The sequence below is a fragment of the Spermophilus citellus genome, assembly GCF_964194105.1.
Source record: "Spermophilus citellus genome assembly, chromosome: 7".
Taxonomy (NCBI): Eukaryota; Metazoa; Chordata; class Mammalia; order Rodentia; family Sciuridae; genus Spermophilus; species Spermophilus citellus.
This window is the reverse complement of record NC_138188.1, coordinates 72,343,224-72,360,969: the sequence shown is the minus strand read 5'-3', so window position 1 is coordinate 72,360,969 and position 17,746 is coordinate 72,343,224. Positions and strand designations below refer to the sequence as shown.

Here is a 17,746-nt window from a genome sequence, read left to right as displayed (position 1 = left end):
GGGATCCACTAAATTATAGCTAGGTTTGAATTTGGAAGGTCCTTTCTGTAGTTCAGAGTTAAACTAAGACCCACCATCCTTGGCAGAGCTATTCTCATTTCTGCTAAAAAGGTATCATCCTGGTGAATGATTTTTGGGTTCTGGTAGCCTAATTAACTTTTCAAATTCTTGGTATCTTGAATAAAATATTCTGTCCTTCGGGAGAGTGAGAAAGCTAATAAGGTCTAGGAATTCTCTCTCTGACTTAAGTGCCAATGTACCTGATCGTGTTGTCTTCGACAATATAGGTTGATTTCCCTGTCCTCACTCTAGTATTTCTCAAAAAATCATGCTAATACTGCTGTCTGACCTCACTATGTTTTTACCATTCTACTGGTTTCATTATCCCAAACTACTTTATTAAAATAACAAAGGGTAGCTGCTTTGTGCTAACAAGAAAATAATGTAAAATCTGAAGTATTTTGAGGCATTGTAAGTTGTACCATTAATTTAGTACCTTGTTTTTTGTGGAAGAAGAAATTAGTTGTAATTATATATTAATGATGTGCTCACATTTTTAAAGAAACTGACAGTCATGTATATCTGTCTACATATTTTAATGTCATGTTTTTAGTATCAACTAAAGTTTGTGGAAGTTCTCATTCAGATTCTCTATTCTTGGAAGTTATTAAACTGCTGAAGGCTTTTGATGGGTTGATGTTAGTGCCCAGTTATAAGTTTGGCTTATAATAGCACTTGAAATTCCTCAAATCTTAAACTCTTTTCTTTAGATTGAGTTTGTGATTTTTATTGACTTTAATTTGCATTGCTTATTCTGTGACGGTTAAATTTTGAAATACTGATAACTTATTTTATTCCTATGCAGTATTTTGTCTTTTGTAAGTTTAATAAAATATTTAACCGTATATGAAACTAATTGGACTGAAGTACTAACTGGATGATTAGACATTAGTGCATGTTTATAAATTGTTCTTTACTTAGGTGGATGTGTGGCCTTAAGAATGACTTATTTTTAGAAAATTGGGGTTACAACACAAAATTTTGAGTCTGTTTTTCCTCAAGTCATTTGAATAACAATGAGAAGTGAAAACATAGGTGATAATAGCAAAGCTGTGTTTATTCTGACTGAGTCAGATTTCAGGGTCAATTATAGCTTATCCCCCTTCCTCCTTTCTACCTACTTTAGTTTCTGATAGTGTAGAATAATGTCTGTCTGTCTGTCTCTCTCTCTCTCTCTCTCTCTCTCTCTCTCTCTCTCTTTGTAACTCCATGGGAAATAAGGATAGGGCCAGGGGTACAGAATATAGTGCTTCAGCGGTTTTGATATATGTATAGTGGGTTATTAGGAATTGTGATGTTGAAGGCAACTAATAAAGTTTATTTTTGTAAAATGAATCAAATCAGGGAGGTTCAGCTGAACTCTGATTTTCAAATATATTCCTTTTTTAATTGATCTATTTGCAGGTAATTACTGTTGTGCTATCAATCATGCACTAAGCAATTTAATCTGAATTTCATTTGTGACCTCCCCCTCTAGGAGTTCATTTAATTAAAAAGGTATGTATATTTTAACAGTGCTGGGGATCAAACCCAGGGCCTTGTGCATGCTGAGCTACATACACAGCCATTTAGTAAAAATCTTTCTATGCTGAATCAATTCTGGTTAAGATTCTTATATTTTTCTTTTAATTTTTCAGATGATTGTTCCAAATTCTTCACATTAACTAAAAGTTCATCTTTAGCTTCTGTTTCTTTAAGCATGCCACATATATTTTCTTGAATTTATTGCTGGCCACTGGGTTGAGATTAGATTTTGTTGCTGCCCTACATAATAAGTACATTTTCTTATTGTTTTTGTTGTGTTTGTACTTTTTCCTAGGGAAAGGGTTCATAATGTCCATTTGCTTTTCAGAGGGTTCTTCAGATGAAATCAATTCCAGAGATCAGTTAAAGTACATTTTGTCATTTCACAGAATATTTACAATTAAAAAAAAATCTTACCAATTATGTGTAGGTGGACAGATCTTAGGTGTTTGTGTAGTCATCAACATCTTTCTATTCTAAAATTATTCCTTTATTTTAGGTAAAATGTTCTGAAATACAGATTATAGAAGCAAAATATTTATTTTGTTACAAGAGGAGCAATTAGGTATAAAGTAGTTTTTGTGGTGTGATTCATCATGTGCTTTTTGATTTTTTTTTTTTTTGTCAATGATGAAAGATCAACTTTTATTGGCTGCCTCCTGGAAGCAGAACTAAAATTATTGGTATAATCAGGCTTTCTTCAGTATTTTCAAAATAGCAGTTCATTGTTGAATTCTTCACCAATGTGATTTATTTGTGCTTTGAGTCTCTACTGTTTTTATTTTGAAATATGTGTGTACTATATATGAACTATATATGTCCAAGGTACTATTCTTAGTGCTGTGGAGAAACAACAGTAAAATGAATAAATCAATTCCTGGTCTCCAGACCAGAAACTTCTTCAGAAGTTTGATGGGGGTTGGGACATGATAAAAGGATAAGGTACTACACAGCTCTGAAAAGGGAAGTGTGCTGAAGGGGTTCTTATTTCTGTCTTTGAGTAGTGAGGTGAATAACCAAGGGAGGAAGCTAATTTGGATTGAAACATTGAGACAAAGAATGGGCTAGATTTGCTTGCATATAGAACCATGGAAGGATGGTTCTGGTGGGTGAATGACAGGATCATGACAGCAGAAGACTGCAGAGAACAGTCTCTATGGTGAGAGTAGGGGATGCTGAATGAGATTAGTAAGGGAGAGGTATAAAATACATATTTTCTTTACTGAATAAGGAAATACTTTGCTATAAATAGTTTTAGCACACATTGTTATCTTAAATGCATCTCTAATTTTTGTTATCACTTTATAAAATAAATGTCTTTAAAAATTCCTTTAGATTATATGGTATAAATGCATTGCACAATGGCAGGGTATGTATAAGTGAGTTGACTAGGAAAACATTTGTGACAGAAATTGAAATATGACCTTGTATATACTTCTAGAAATTCTTCAGATTTTCAGGTTGAATTGTATGTGCTAATTGGTACATCTGTTGGCACACTGTTTACCACAGATTCATTTACCTTTCAAATCCCAGAATCAGATATTTAGTTAATCATTTAATTATTTATTAAATCACTACTGTAGTCTTTTCCTTACTTAAGGAACTATAGACTAAAAGGAAATGTTAAATGAAGGAATGATTATAAGGGTAGAGGAAAAACATAAGTGAAAACTGAGAGATATCTGCAAAGGTGGTGAAAGACTCAGTGACTATTAGTAAAGTAAGAGAAAAGAGGGAGAGGGGGTAAAAACTGGAATTATCTACAAGGTATATGTGTTTTTATGTGTGTTGTATATGTACAAATGGGTCAAACCAAATATCTGTTGCTGTAGAGTGCTATATTTATTTATGTTCAGTTTTGATTAAAGCATTTCGGTTTTAATATTTAAATACAGGAGTTCAAATATGCACCCTCATTTGTTCCTAATATCAGGAGGGCATGTACAATGTGGTGTATAATGGTATTTGTAGTAGAGTGAGGACTGCACAAAGCACCAGTGGCATTTCAGTTCTTTCATTGCCATATATTTTAGCTTACCATTGTGAATTATCTCGCTTACTCACGTTCATTATGTAGATTTATGAATTATCTAGTATATTAAGCAAATGCCGCCTAAAGATTCTTGTAAAAAAACTGCATGTAGGAAGAATAGGAATGAAAAACAGAATGGTACAACTGCTAATTATAAACTACTAAAGTAAGTTCTTTCCCAGTCATGATGTTCATAGCAATAACCTTTAGGTAAATAGACTAGCAGTGTTACTCCATCACTTTATAGACCTGTGCTTGAGCACATGGGGAACTGTACTGGTGGTCAGCCTACTACTAGAGTCCTCTCTCTGAGACAGTGTGGGATTACAGTTGCTTGAAAGGTTTATGGGGTATAATGCACTGAAATTTAACAATTGAAAAGGGTTAAGGTATACTCTGTAAAATGTGAACTCTGAAAAGATTTTTAACAAGTTCTGAAGGAAATTGTTGCAAAACCAGTTATCTGTTTGTTGCTTTTTATTATTAATCAAAATGTAGAAGTTCAAGTTTATACCATTTTTATAGCTCATGATTTTGTTATGAACATAGTATATTGGACCTCAATGCAGTACTTATTGGAATGTGTTGAACTGAATTTGGGATTGAGAGCACTCTGCAGATTCATCTCTTTGAGTCTCATTTGTTCACTATGTCAACCTCTTAGAAGTGCTCTAAAGATACTCTGAATGGCACTCAAACATTGCTGCTTTTTTTTTTAAATACTTGCTTGAGACGTTTTCATTGGGTGGGGTGGGGGGTGCATTACAGGCATAAATAAAGAATACTTCAAACATGTAGGATGGTATAGAAAAATCTTAAACTGAACTTATTTACTTTTCCTTTTTTTTTAGAATCAGCAACAGCTTCTTGTGATCGGTGGTACCGGATCTTCAGTTGCGCATCCCTACATCAATGCACTGCCAATGGTAAGAGTCTCTCCAACCCCGATTGTCAGTGTTTAAAGACTGTTATTATCTTGAAAGTACTAAAACTTCTCAACAGTTTGGCAAAGTGCATGTATTTTAAAACTAAGTAAGTTAAAAACATATAATTAAGTTGAAATAATTTTTGAGTATTTAGCGAAAGAAACCCCTACTTTAAGGATTTCCATTTTGTGTAATTTTGATTACCTCTTAATAATCAGAATGGTTCCATTTTGTGTAATTTTTATTACCTCTTAATAATCAGTCTTACATAGCATTGTGTTTTGTCAAATGACCTAAACCACAAATAGAATTTTCTCACTTAAAATTCAGTAGTCTTTTGTTTTCTGTCCAGCATTTTGCTCAATTTTTGGGTATTATCTTAATATTTTTAGTTATATGCAGTTAAATGGCTAAAATTCTGCTTTCATTTTATTGAACAAATATATTTAGATACTCATTCTTGTCTACTTAAAAAGATTATTATAATCCTTTCACTTGAAATATAAATATCAAATCAGCCATTTGGTATAACAAAAACTACTGGGCTCTGTAGGGTTTGGGATTTGCTCTGTTTCCTGAATGTGCTAGGAATCTTTGGCTTTTGGCAAGGGCTCTTATAAACATTAGATGATGGATTGGATTACATTTCTAAGGTTTATTCTAGCTGTATGCTAAGGGATCTCATTTACTTAAGTACAATTCAGAATGATTTTTCTTTACAGAAGTGAATTCTTTCCTAAATAGAATTGCTGTATATTTAGGGGATCAAATAGGAGAATGAAGTTTTACTGGTTTGTTTTTGATATTGGGGATTATATTCAGGCCTTGCACATGTTAATTATTATTGTCCCACTGAGCTACATTCTAGGCCCAATTTTCACATTGCCAAAGAATTAATTGCTTAGAAATATCCTCTATTTAAAGATGTTTTCTATAGTGTATTGCCAAAAAGTTTAATTATTTTTATTTTTAGTTTTAAACATTAAATCTGGGAGATACAGAAACTGATTTGAGTTTTGTAGAATTTGGTAGGTAATCATAGGTTTATCAGTTTGAGTTAACAGGAACTAGAATAAGTAAGATACCTGTGAAAATACTGCTGGGAAATGATTCTTTTTAAAGATGGACTTTAAGGGTGTTGATGAAGAGGAAAACTTCCTTTGTCTCAATTATTTTCTGAATTCTTGTTGTGGAAAGAAGTGGATTTTTTTCCTTTTCCTCTTCCCATTCTCTATCTGCTCCTCCCTTTTCATTTTCCTACCCCCTGTAGTTGGTAGGGGAGGTTGAAGAAAAAAAAATGTTCCCCAGCTTTAGCTAGCACAGAGGATGACTTTATTTTTTCATCAATTTATGAAGCACTAGGCCCTTTAGATTGCTTGGGTGACCAATTAATTGTCATTACATTTGCTGTTTCCCATGAAGCACTGCAGAATTTCTCATTTTGTTAGAACTACTCCAGGTAAATCAGCTCTTACTGTGGTCTGTTCTTAGCTTTTTTGTTGGAAGTTCACATTTGAAACATGTTAATATTCTTGGTTGTTGGAGTATTACTACTGTGTTATATCTTCCCTGAGTATCATTTGCACAGACTTGCTGTGTGACTTAGTTGCAGGTGCTGTGCAACCAACTATTTCTTCTAAGGCCAGAACTCCAGTAAATTTTAAATGTGCTACTCACATAGACTACCCTGTTTGTTTTGTTTTTGCAACAGATCATAGACTATGTTTGATTAGATTATCCCAAACTTATTCGCCGATTTCATTGAAAACCCCTGAAATCGTGTTTATATCATGATCACAGAAGTTTAAGCTTATTGTTCATTACACATAGGTTAGTGTTAAGAGATAAAGATGGCAAAGATGACAACAGACGTGCTTGTAGTCTACCTGACGATCCAGAAACCATTTCTACATATTTGTACAATATGCTAGTAAATTTATAGATTGGTTCAAAATGGTGAGTTTCCTAGAAATAGTGGTGCTGTTAAACCTGTGTAATAGTGTACAGTAGTTCCCCTGTATCTGCACTTTCACTTTCTAAAGTTTCAGTTTTCTTCCTGTATGGTTTGACAAGATTAAATAAACAATTCACAAGCTTAAAATTGCACACTATTCTGAGTTTCAATCTAAAGTCTTGATTAATCTCACTTTTTACTGCATGGGATGTGAATCATCCTTTAGTCCAGCATAGCCACACTATCTGCCTTCCCTGCCCATTAGTCACTTAGTAGCCATCTGAGTTGTCAGATCAACTGTTGCTGTAATACAATGCTTATGTTAAAGGTATCCTTATTTTACTTAATAATCACCAAAGAGGAGCAAGAGTAGTGATACAGAAATACCAGGGTATACAGCATGGAAGAACAGATTAACTCTGGTACTATGTGGTAGTGTTGTAGGCATATAGAGGGGGGAAATGATATATATATATATATATATATATATATATATATATATATATATATATATATGACCATTGGAGTTCCAGACATCCACTAGGGGCCCTAGTAGATAAGGGGCGACTACTGTATCTTATGTTTTTACTTTAAAATTTTATATGTGAATACTTTAGGGAAATAAGTAGTTACCTTCAGTACACCTGTACCCACTCACAACAAAATTATCATTGTTCTTGATAAAGTAACCCTGAGGGATTTATAATAATCTTTATTTGCCTTTACTCTTTACTTACTCATTACTTATTACTACACAAATCACTACACTTACTTATTACTACACAAATTACTTTAAGTTGTACCTTAAATGTCCATGATTGTTACTTTCCTATATGAATGTTTCACACTCCTTTTGTAATTATTCATTGCATTAATAGGACCCATTGGCCAATAGGTATATATAATTATTTTGACCTATTGTTAAAAAAATACTTATATTTTAGTTGTAGTTGGACACAACACCTTTATTTTATTTATTTATTTTTATTTGGTGCTGAGGATTGAACCCAGGGCCTTGCATGTGCTAAGCGAGTGCTCTACTGCTGAGCCACAACCCCAACCCCTTGACCTATTATTAATTTGGAAAGAATAGGCAGGTGCTAATAGGCTCTTATCTGGCTGCAGTAGTTGCCAGTCTTGTCTTTAACAACCCTGTGCCCATAACAATTTCCACTGGCAGATTATTTTGAAGTCAATAATTTATCATATAATTTTATTCATAAATATTTCAGTATTTGTCTATAAGAGATATAGACTATCAAGAATACACAACTTCAGCACCATATTACACTTTAAAAATTGATATTTCATTTTCATTTGAAAAAGGATTTAAGTATACTTTTTAAAAATTGTGGTAAAACCAAATAATATAAAGTTTAAGTTTACCATCTTGTATATGTATGAGAGGAGGTAGGTAGAGTGCTGGGGATTGAACACATAGCCTCTTGCAAGCTAGGAAGGTGCTGTGCTACTGAGCTACATCCCTGTCTCTTTAAAAAATAAAATAAAATTGTATTTGCTTGCCATGGTGGCTCATACCTGTGATCTCAGCCACTTGGGAGGCCAAGGCAGAAGGATTACAAGTTTGTGGCCAGCCTCAGCAATTTAGAAAAACCCTCAGCAATTTACACTGTTTTAAAGTAAAAAAAAAAAAAAAAAAAAAAAGGAGGGGGGGAGTGGGGCATTGGGTAAAGTGCCCCTTGGTTCAATCCCCAGTATGTATGTATGTATGTATGTAATTTACATACATGCATAACATTTATTTTTATTTCTTGAGATAGGGTCTTGCCTAGGCTGGCCTGGAACTTGGATCCCCTACCTTAGCCTCCCATGTAGCTGGGATTATAGGTGTCTACCACCTTGCCTACCTAAGTTTACCATCTTGACCATTTTAAGTATACACTTCAGCATTGTTTGCTATATTCACATTGATTTGTAATTGATCTCTATAATTTTTTTTTCATGGTGTACAACTGTTACCTGTGCCCTGTTTCCTCTAGTCCCAGGCAGTAACCTTTTTACTTCTTGTCGCTACTACTTTGTTAGTTTGACTACTTTAAATAGCTCATAAAATAACATCATTACAATATTTGACTTTTTAAAATTGTCGTCTTCTGTTTAGTATAATGTCCTGAAGTTTGTGTTGTAGCCTCTAACGTTATTTCCTTTTTATTTTTTAAAAGGCCGAATAATACTTGGTTGTCTATACATACCACATTTTCTTTCTCCTTTTATTTGTTGATGGACATTAGGATTGCTTCAACCTTTGGGCTCTTGTGAATAGTGCTGTTGTTAACATGGATGTGTTATATTTCGTTGATATCCTAGTTTCAATTCTTTTGGAATTCATTTTTGGAATACTAGAGGTGGGATTGCAGATTTTAACAGTAATTTTAGTCTTACTTTTTTTTTTTTTTTTTTTTTTAAGTAAGGTTGGGGGATTGAACTCAGGGCCTTCCACATGGTAGTCGAGTGCTCACTGGGCTTACATGTATCTCAGCTCTAGTTTATCTTTTTCAAGGAATTTTCATACGCTTTTATGTAGCAGCGTCACCATTTTACATCCCCACCTTAACCTTAACAGTACACAAGATTACAGTGTGTACACATTCTAAACAACTTTATTTTCTGTTTGAGAGTGGCCATCCTAATGGATGTGAGGTATTGGCAATAATATCACCAACATAAGTTAGTTGTTCCTAAACCGCTATTAAAAAATGTTTCTATAGAATCTGAACACAATTCATACATTTTACTTGGTTGCCGTGTACAGGTTATGCTGCTACCCGTTTATTTAAATTTTTCCCCTTTTTTTTGGTCCTGAAAAACTTCCCACGTTATATATTTTGTTAGTTGTATCTTTGTAGTAAAAAAGTACCTCTTTTTCTTGTATTTTCTGCAAATCCTAATTAGATATACAGCTCCTCTTTTGGGGAGGCACAATATTTCATAGGTGGTGCTAAGTGCTCCCATGAAGAGGCATATAACACTTGTTGATTCCATTCATGATATTGTCATGATCATTGTATAGGTTCATTATTTCCTTGAGAATGTACTAAAATGTCAATATACAAATGACATCATGCTTAGCTGTGATATTTCTGTAAAGAGAAACTTCCATCATATATTTGGTTACTCTATGGCACAGTTCTGTTTGTGCAGGTAAGTTACATTGGAATGTTGTTTGTTTCCTTTCTTTGCTGATTTTCAAGGACTTAGTTGTTACCTAGATTCCTGGAAAGGTAACCACTAAGGGTTTTTTTATTGTTGTTGTTTTTCCCAGTGTTATTTTGAACTTGTACATGTAAACATACAATGTGTTTTACTGCTTTGTATTAGCATTCTTACTAATGTCAGATTGTCTTGGCCAGAGGAAGCTTTCCAAGTTGATTTTGAGTCTTTGACATGATGCCACTAGTCTGGTATTGTTCGTACAAGATGTTTATAATCTCTTGTGCATGCTCTTCCTTGGTCCCCAAATCATCTCTGTCTCTGAGAAGATCTCGGTTCCTTTTAGTGAAAAATAGTAATCAGAGCCACAATCTAGTGCTAACAATGTTCATTGCTTCTGATTGGGGGAAGCGAAGTATGTGTATGGTATTTTTGATACAGATATAGCATTTTATTTTTTTAAATGTAAATTCTTTGTGAGTGTTTTTTCCTTTTTATTGATGGATGCACATTTGGATTTGTTGTTACTTATTGGTACATGCACACAATATCATATTTTTAATTTCATCAGTTTTATTCCTTGGTACACTGTCTTCTGCCACTCCACTGCTCTCTTTTCTGTTGTGAGGAGCTGCCCCCTCTCCCCTACAGTCCCCACACTCCTTCGGGCCTTCCCTCCTTCCTAGTTTCCATATGAGAGAAAACATGTGACCCTTGACTTATTTCACTCAGCATGATATTCTCCAATTCCATCCATTTACCAGAAAATGATATAATTTCTTCTTTATGGCTTAATAAAACTACTGTGTATATATATCATATTTGCTTTAACTGTTGATGGATACCTAGGCTGCTTCTATAATATGACTCTTGTGAATTATGCTGCTGCTATTATGGGTACGCATGTATAGTATGCTGATTTTAGATCTTTTGGAGAAATATCAAGGTATGGGGTAGTTTGTCATATGATGGTTCCATTCCTCATGTTTTGAGGAGCCTGATTTCTATAGTGATTATACTAATTTACAGTTCTATTACCAATATAAAATTATCCTCTTCAGCGTTTATTCTTATTTGTATTCTTGATGGCTGCAGTTCCAACTGGAGTGAGATGATATCTCTGTATAGTTTTAATTTGCATTGCTAAAAAATGTTAAACATTTTTTCATGTATTTGTTGGCTATTGGAATTTCTTTTGACAAGTATCTGTTTAGTTCATTTTTCATTTGCCCATTTGTTTATTATCTTATTTGTTTTTCTGTGGTAAGTTTTTTGAGTTCTTTATACATTATGTATTTTAATCCTCTGTGTGAATATGAGGTAGGAAGGATGTTTCTCCCATTCTGTAAGTTCTCTCTTCCAATTCTTAATTGTTTCCTTTGCTCCGTAGAAACTTTTAAATTTGATACCATATCATTTATTCTTAGGATTATTTCTTGAACTTTACGAGTTCTATTGAGGAAGTCATTGCCTCTGCCTAGATATTGGAGTATTAGCCCTGTTTTCTTCCAGCCAATGCAGTTTTTGGTTTAATTGCAAGATGTTTGATCCATTTTTAATTGACTTTTGTCAAAATGATTGATACGGGTCCTTTGTTTATTCTGATATGTGTGGATATTCAATTTTCCTAGCACCAGTTGTTAAAAAGATGCTCTTTTCCAGCGTATGTTTTCGGTGACCAGTTGACTATATCTTTGTGGGTTTCTTTCTGTGTTTTCAGTTCTTTTCCATGGGTCTAGGTGTCTATTTTTATGCAGTACCATGCAGTTTTTATTACTATAGGTCTGTAGTACAATATTGTGATGTCTCTAGCATTTATTTCTCTCCCTCCCCCCCCCCCCCCCAAATGGTTTTGGCTCTTCTGAGTCTTTTATTCTTCCATATGAATTTTAGGGCGGCCCCTCCCCCATTTCTTTGAAGAATGTTATTGGTATATTGCTGGAAATTACATAGAATCTGTAGATCACTTTTGATAATATGGCCATTTTAACACTTTTTAAAAAAAATTGTGCTTATCTGGTTTAGTCAGCTTTTTTGCTGCTGACTAAAAGATCTGACCAGAATAATTTTAGGAAGAAAAGTTATATTTGAGGCCTCATAGTTTCAGAGGTTTCCATCCCTAGAAGGCAAGCTCCATTCCTCATGGCTTGAGGTGAGGCTGAACATGATGGGGGGAGAGTGTGGCAGAAGGAAGCGGCTCACATGATGATCAGAAGCAGAGAGAGAGAGAGAGAGGGAGAGTGGATCTCTACTCTCCAGATACAAAATTCCATAGCCATCACCCCAATGAACCACTTCCTCCAGCCACAGCTCACCTGCCTCCAGTCACCACTCAGTTAATCCTATCAGGGATCAGCTCACTAATTATGTTAAGGCTTGACCCAATCATTTCTCTTCCAGACCTTCTTCCATTGTTCCCCTTGTGAGCTTTTCAGGGACACCTCATCTCCAAACCATAACACTATCCATGAACATAGGAGATCTTTCCATTTTGTGGTGTTTTCATTTTCTTTCTTTCTTTCTTTCTTTCTTTTTTTTTTTTAAGAAAGAGAGAGAGAATTTTAATATTTATTATTTTTTAGTTTTCGGCAGACACAACATCTTTGTTTGTATGTGGTGCTGAGGATTGAACCCGGGCCGCACGCATGCCAGGCGAGTGCGCTACCGCTTGAGCCACATCCCCAGCCCCGTGTTTTCATTTTCTTTCTTTAGTCTTCTATAATTTTCATTCTATAGGTCTTTCATGTCTTTGGATAGATTTATTCCTAGGTTGGTTCAGTTTGTTCATTCGTTCGTTCCTCCCTCCCTCTCTCCCTCCTTCCCTCCCTCCCTCTCTCCCTCCTTCCCTCCCTCCTTCCCTCCCTCTTTGAGGCTATTGTGCATGGGATTCCCCCCCTCCCCCATTTCTTTCTCAGCAGATTTATTATTGGTGTACATGAAAGGCATTATTTTTGTATATTAATTTTGTGCCCTGCAACTTTACTGAATTTCTTTATCAGCCCCAGCAATCTTCTGGTAGAGCTATTTGGATCTTCTAAGTAAAGGATCTGCGAACAGTGATTATTTGACTTCTTCCCTTTTTAAACTTGAACCCCCTGTCTTGATTAATTGCTCTGGCTAGAATTTCTAGTACTATATTGAAATAGGAGTGATGAGAGTAGACATCCTTGTCTTATTCTGGATTTTAAAGGAAATGTTTTCAGTTTTTCCCCACTTACTTTGTTGTTTGTTTGGGGTTTGTTGTGTACAGCCTTTATGATGCTTGAGGTAGTAAGATCCTTCCCGCTCTATTTTCTCAGTGTTTTTATACCAAATGGGTATATCTGCAATGATATCTCCTTTTGTATTTCTAATTTTTGGGTGGGGTACTGGGGATTGAAACTAGAGATATTTACTGTTGAATAGTACACATCCCAGTCCTTTTGTGTTTTGAAACAAGATCTCACTAAGTTGCTTAGCGCCTTGCCAAATTGCTGAGGCTTGCCTCTAACTAGCCATCCTGCTACCTTAGCATCCCAAGTCACTGGGTTTGTTTACAGGTGTGTGCTACTACATGTGGCTTCACATCTAATTTTAATGTTTTGGGTCTTCTTTTTCTTTGGGTTAATTTGGTGAAAGTTTTATCAACCTTGCCTGTCTTTTCAAAGACCCAACTCTTTAATTTCATTGATCGTTTTATTTTTTTTATTGTCTATTTCATTGATTTTCATCTGACCTTAAGTATTTTCTTCCTTCTGCTTATTTTAGGATTATTTTTATTCTTGCTTTTTAAGGGCTTTGAGACTCATGTTAGATTGCTTATTTGGGATCTTTCTGATTTTCTTATGTGTAGGTGCTTATAGCTATAAATGTTCTTCTTAGAAATGCCTTCATAGGTGTTTTTTGGTCTGGAATATAGTGTGTTTTTTGGAGAAGGTATCATGAGCAGCTTAGAACAAATTGAATTTGACTATTGTTGGAGGAAATGTTTTATAGATGTGTGTTAGGGTCATTTGATTTATAATATTTTTTAGGCCTGAAGAATCTTTATTAAGTTTATGCTGAGATGGCTTATCTATTGATGTGTTGAAATCACCCAGTATTATTGAATAGAGTTCTGAGTTTCAATGTCTAGTGATATCTGTTTTATGTAGTTAGAAGTGCACTGACATTTGGGACATAAATATTTAGTATCATTGAAATTTTTTGTTTAAGTTTTACTTTTACCATTATAAAGTGAATTTCCTTGTCTCTGATTAATTTTGGCTTGAAGTCTGTTTTGCTAGTTTTTTGAAGTTTGTTTCTGCTAGTTTTCCAGCTACATTTGTATGGGCTATTATTTTCCATTCTTTCTTTTAGCCTATCGCTGTCTTTTCCTGTAAGATAAGTCTCTTGGAAATAACGTATAACTGACTTTTGTCTTTTAATCCATTCTGCCAGTATATATCTTTTAATTGGAGAATTGGAGACTTATGTTCATTGTTCTTAGAGATGTTTATTAATTATGCCTTTTTTGATTTATGCCTAATGAACATTGGGTCCTGTTTTTCATTCGCTTTTAGTTTGCAGTCCCACCAGCAGCGTATGAGTGTACCTTTTTTCAGCATCCTTACCAACATTTATTTTTACTTTTATTCTTGATCATTGCCATTCTGACTAGAGTGAGATGGAAATCTCAGTGTATAGTTTTGATTTGCATTTCTCTAATTGCTAAGGTGTTGAATATTTTTTTCATGTTTGTTGATTGATTTGTTTTTCTTCTGTGAATTCTGTCTATTCTTTAGCCCATTTGTAGATTGGATTATTTGTTTTTTTTTTTTTTTAAAGTTTTTCAAGTTCTTTGTATTTCCTGGAGGTTAATATTCTATCTGAGGTGCAGGTGGTAAAGATTTCTCCCATTTTGTAGGCTCTCTTTTCATGTTGTCGATTGTCCTTTGCTGTGAAGAAGCTTTTTAGTTTGAATCCATCCCATTTATTGATTCTTGATTTTACTTCTTGTGCTTCAAATAAGAGTCTTATTGAAGCACTTGGTTCCCAAGCTGACATGATAGAAAGTTGGGCCTACTTTTTGTTCTAGTCGTTGCAGGGTCTCTGGTGTAATGACTAGGTCCTTGATCAACTTTGAGCTGAGTTTTGTGCAGGTTGACAGATAAGGTTCAATTTATTCTACCATACGGATTTCCAGTTTTCCCTGTACCATTTGTTGAAGAGGCTATCTTTTCTCCAGTGAATGATTTTGGCGCCTTTGCTAGTGTGAGATAACTGTATTTATGTGGGTTTTTCTCTGTCTTCTATTGTGTTCTAACCATGCTGTTTTTGTTACTATGGCTCTATGATATAGTTTAAGGTCTGGTATTGTGATGCCTCCTGCTTCACTTTTCTTGCTAAGGATTACTTTGGCTATTCTGGATCTCTTATTTCTTTAAATGAATTTCATGATTGCTTTTTCTGTTTCTATGTCATTGGAATTTTAATAGGAATTGCATTAAATCTGTATAGTGTTTTTGGTAGTATAACCATTTTGACAGTGTTAATTCTGCCTATCCGAGAATATGGGATATCATTCCATCTTGTAAGGTCTTCTTCAGTTTCTTTAATGTGTTGCAGTTTTCATTGTAGAGGTCTTTTACCTCTTTTGATAGAAAAATTCCTAAATATTTTATTTGGGGGGCTGTTGTGAATGGGATAGTTTTCCTAATTTCTCTTTCAGTGAATTCATTACTGATGTACAGGAACCTGTTTGATTTATGGCTATTGGTTTTTATATACGTGTTGAATTTATTTAATTTTAGAAGTTTTCTGATAGAATTTTTTTTTGATCTTCTCAATATGAAATCATGTCGTCAGCAAACAGTGATAGTTTGAATTCTTCTTTTCCTATTTGTATGCCTTTAATTCCTTTTTGTCTCTCTAATTACTCTGGCTAGATTTCCAGGACTATGTTGAATACAGTGGTGATAGAGGGGCATCATTGTCCTGTTTCAGTTTTTAGAGGGAATACTTTCAATTTTTTATCCATTTAGCATGATGTTGTGTGTTTAGCATAGATAGCTTTTACAATGTTGAGGTATGTTCCTACTGTCCCTGGTTTTTCTAGTGCTTTGAAGAAGGAGTGCTGTATTTTGTCAAATGCTTTTTCTGCAGCTGTTGATATGATCATATGATTGTTGTGCACTATCTTTTTAATGTTTTTGTATGCGATTTGCCAGAATTTTATTTAGAATTTTTGCATCTCTGTTCATCAGGGATATTGGTCTGAAGTTTTTTTTCCTTAATATGTCTTTGTCTGGTTTTGATATCAAGGTGATACTAGCTTCATAGAATGAGTTTGGAGGAGTTCCCTCCTTTTCTTTTCATGGAGTAATTTGAGAATTGGTGTTAATTCAACTTTAAAGGTCTTGTAGAACTAAGCTGAGAATCCATCTGGTTCTGGACTTTCCTTGGTTAGTAGGCTTTTGATGCCTACCATCTTTTATTTTATTGCTTGAAATTGATCTTTTAAATCTGATTCAATTTAGGTAGGTCATGTGTCTCTAGAAATTTGTCATTGTCTTCAATATTTCAAGATTTTCTATTGGATTATAAATTTTCAAAATAGGCTCTGGTTATCTTCTGTATTTCTGTAGTGTCCTTTGTGATATATCTTTTTTTATTATGAATTTTAGAAATTTGAGTTCTTGTCTCTCTTTGTTTGCATGGGTAAGGGTTTATCAATTTTGTTTTTTTTTTTTTTTAAAGAATCAACTTTTTTGTCAATTTTTTTGAAAAATTTTTTTATTGCAATTTGATTGATTTCAGCTGTGATTTTAATTATTTCTTGCCTTCCACAATTTTTGGTGTTCTTCTTTTTCTGTGGCTTTGAGATATACTGTTAGGACAGTTGTTGACTTTATATTATCTTAATGAGCTCAACACACTGAGCTTCCCTCTTAGTACTGCCTTCACAGTGTCCCAGAGACTTTGATATGTTGTTTCCGTGTCCTCATTTACCTCTAAGTATTTTAAAAATTTCATCCCTGATTTCTTCTCCTATCCATACATTCAATGGTATATTATTTAGTCTTTGGGGTAGCTTCTATTTTTTATTTTATCATTGTTTTCTAATTTCATTCCATTATGATCTGATAGAATGCAGGGTAGTATCAATTTTTTTCTATTTACTAAGAGTTTACTAAGAGTTCCTTTGTGCATAAGATATGGTCTGTTTTAGAGAAGAATTCATATGCTGCTGAGAAGAAGGTGTATTTGCTGATTGACAAGATGAAATATTCTCTATATGCCCATTAAGTCCAAATTATTGATCGTATTATTTAGTTCTGTGGTTTCTTTGTTTAGTTTTTGTTTGGAAGATCTATCCAGGAGTGAGAGAGTTGTGTTAAAGTCACACAGTATTATTGTGTTGTGGTCTTTTTGATTCTTGAAATTGAGAAAGGTTTGTTTGATGTATGTAGATGCTTTATTGTTTGGGGCATAAATGTTTTCGATTGTTATGTCTTGTTGATGTATAATTTCCATAGGCAGTATGAAATATCCTTCTTTGTCCCTTCTGACTAACTTTGGCTTGAAGTCCACTTTATCTGATATGAGGATGGAAACCGCTGGTTGTTTATGTGGTCTTATGACTCTAATTCACAAAATTTCATATTTTGTAGAGCTGTTCGCATTTTTTCTTTGAATTGTTACAAAGATATATTTTTATCTTAAAACATAGAAGCCTTTCGATCTTATGGATCAATTCCTCAACTCTTCTGTTTTCTGGTTTTGATACTCCATGTATGTAACAAGTTCTAAAAACTAATTTGGTTTTACAAGAATTTCTACTACTAATAAGGCCCAACTGAGTAGTTTTAGAAGGTTTGCTTCTCACAGAATTAGACCCTTGATTGTAACCTTTTTTTTTTTTTTTTTGAAAGATGATTCTAGAAATTTCCAGCGGGAGAGCAGAGAATAGAGAAGAGAACCAAAACACTCCAAAGAGAAGGATTTATTGTGCAGAGGCTCAACTCAATTTGGCTACAGTGTTTCTTTGAGTTATTCTACTCTAGGGACAAGGGTGTCTGGATATTTTTTTTCTATCAACCCCTTTCTTAATTGGTG

General features: G+C 34.2%; 1 protein-coding gene across 3 annotated transcripts in view; it reads left to right on the top strand.

Moving 5' to 3' along the window:
- The window catches only part of TBL1XR1 (TBL1X/Y related 1), a 154,339-nt gene that overhangs the window by 64,958 nt on the left and 71,635 nt on the right, over nt 1–17,746 (top strand). For all 3 annotated transcript variants that reach the window (XM_081301145.1, XM_081301147.1, XM_081301146.1), the window contains exon 2: nt 4,471–4,545. The gene's annotated coding sequence lies outside the window, so the exon portion shown is untranslated. The remainder of the gene's footprint in view (nt 1–4,470; nt 4,546–17,746) is intronic.